Source organism: Lycium ferocissimum, chromosome 12 (genome assembly GCF_029784015.1).
Source record: "Lycium ferocissimum isolate CSIRO_LF1 chromosome 12, AGI_CSIRO_Lferr_CH_V1, whole genome shotgun sequence".
Lineage (NCBI taxonomy): Eukaryota > Viridiplantae > Streptophyta > Magnoliopsida > Solanales > Solanaceae > Lycium > Lycium ferocissimum.
In genome coordinates this window covers 29,839,035-29,841,113 of record NC_081353.1, presented here as the reverse complement: position 1 = coordinate 29,841,113, position 2,079 = coordinate 29,839,035, and the positions used below count along the sequence as shown (strand labels likewise).

Here is a 2,079-nt window from a genome sequence, read left to right as displayed (position 1 = left end):
AATCCTTCGACTAATGACTACTTGGGATTTTTTCAATCCACGTGATATGATATTTGATCAAATTTTAAGCAAGCAATTAAAATTTCAGAAAGACCATATACAGCGAGACTAACCTCAGGTGTGGATATTTCAAAACCCAAGAAAATGGATAAACCTAAATAGCAGAAAAAGCTATGGAGATTTAAAATATAAAATGGCAAAAAAAGATTAAAATGGAGAAACTCAAATTGCAAAATGAAAAAAAGCTATGGAGAGTAAAAAAAAATGATAAAATTTTTGGATCATTTCTTGATTTGTGCGTATCATCCTTGTGATGGAACCATGTTAATCTTCTCTGTATTGTTCTAATTTTATCAGACGTCCCCAAAGGGACAAACACGTGTCTTAATGTTCTGTAATATAAACTCGTTGAAGCTTTTGTCTGTAGCCGATGAGGGAGAAATAACTGTTAGAGTTTTAGAACAGGCCTGGAATCCTTTTGGGCTTGTTTCTTCTTTCCATTATTCTGAATAAGCCCATTTTTGCGCCTGGACTTAACCAAAATGGGCCAGCCTTCTTATTCTACATCCCGTAGTGATTGTCAAGAAGAAAAGATTGGCTGATCTTTCGCCAAGTTTCATAATTTAACAGAGAACTCAACATATATACACTGGTGTCTTGAAGAACATCCAGGTTCGAGATAGGTCAACAATTGTGGAGAGCTCAATTGCTATAATGTCTTTTTTGGTACATAACAAAGTTTAGCAATGAAACTAACATGACAGAGTAAAAAATTCTTTACATTATAGCTCATGTAGTTTAACTTGTGACTGTGATAGCAAGTCAATTATCACTTTTACCAGATTATTAGTTAATGCTTATCACAGAAATTTACAAATAAAAGTAAAGTAATTTAATTGCGTAAATATTCTTTACACTATCAATCAAGGGCGGATCTACATTTGAAGTTACGAGTTCGTCAGAATTCAATAACTTTAGCTCAGACTCTGTATTTATATTAAGAAGTTCACTTAATATGTAGAAATATTCTATCCTAAATCGAGTAAGCAAAAAGGGTTGTGGTTCAGCACCCATAAACTTAAAAATTTGAATCTGCTCCTGCCTATCAATGCAAATTAGTTAAACATGTGGATGTGATAATAAGTTAGACCATTATCAGATTATCATATACTTATCAAAAGGTTTTTCGTGTTATAGATTTTACGTTGACAAAGACCGGTCTCTCATATAGCATAAGTAAGTTGTTTGCGTAAATATTCTTCTATAAAAAGAGCAGCCGATGCATAAAACATCCCGCGGTAGATAAATTGTTTGACAAAACGAGAGTAGTAAGATTTTAAGGGGTGTGGTCACTTGGTCTTGTTTGATAAATACAACCTATTATGTTCTTAGCACTAACTGACAGTTCCAACTCAACAATTTTGATATATGTGGTCCTCAAATATTGTTAGCCATGCTCTTTGATATCATTGTAATGGGCTCACACCTACCTCTCAACTAGATTTGTGGTTCTCCAAGGCCTTAGAATTTGAAAACAAATTCACAAAAGTCTGATTTACACAAAGGCATATGAGCCACAAAGAGTCATCTATATGGCCAAAAAATGTGTCACACTTTCCCTCTCCTTGATATAACAATATTTATTTACTGAGTTCAGACTTAAAAAACATCAGATCAATTAATATATCATAGTCATAGTTGAATAACATACTAAAATATATGACAGTTAAAAAATTGATTCATCGGAAAATGCCACATATAAATTTAAAGTTAATGAATTGATAAATATAAAGTTGCAGGGGTGGAGCCAAGTGAGAGTAAGAGGTTTCATTGAAACTCTCATTCAAATCCCCTTCGACAAAAAACTCCATTATATAATGTATATACAAGGTCCCTCTGGCTTCTTCGCGTATTTACTTCTTCATTTTTCAATCTCCTTAGTGAAAATTCTGATTCCGCGCCGCTGTAAATTATACTTAGCTAGACAACAGTATTAGGAATCGGGGTATGGTATATCCTGAAATATGGCCATAGATTTTGTTTCAAATATTTAAAACAATACTTGGAGATTATTTACAT

At 33.0% G+C, this 2,079-nt stretch overlaps 1 non-coding gene across 1 annotated transcript; it reads right to left on the bottom strand.

The window, feature by feature from the left end:
• Positions 1-270: 270 nt before the first annotated feature.
• Positions 271-373, bottom strand: LOC132041268 (U6 spliceosomal RNA). Its single transcript, XR_009410970.1, has one exon. It is a non-coding gene; the product is annotated as a U6 spliceosomal RNA (small nuclear RNA).
• Positions 374-2,079: the final 1,706 nt, after the last annotated feature.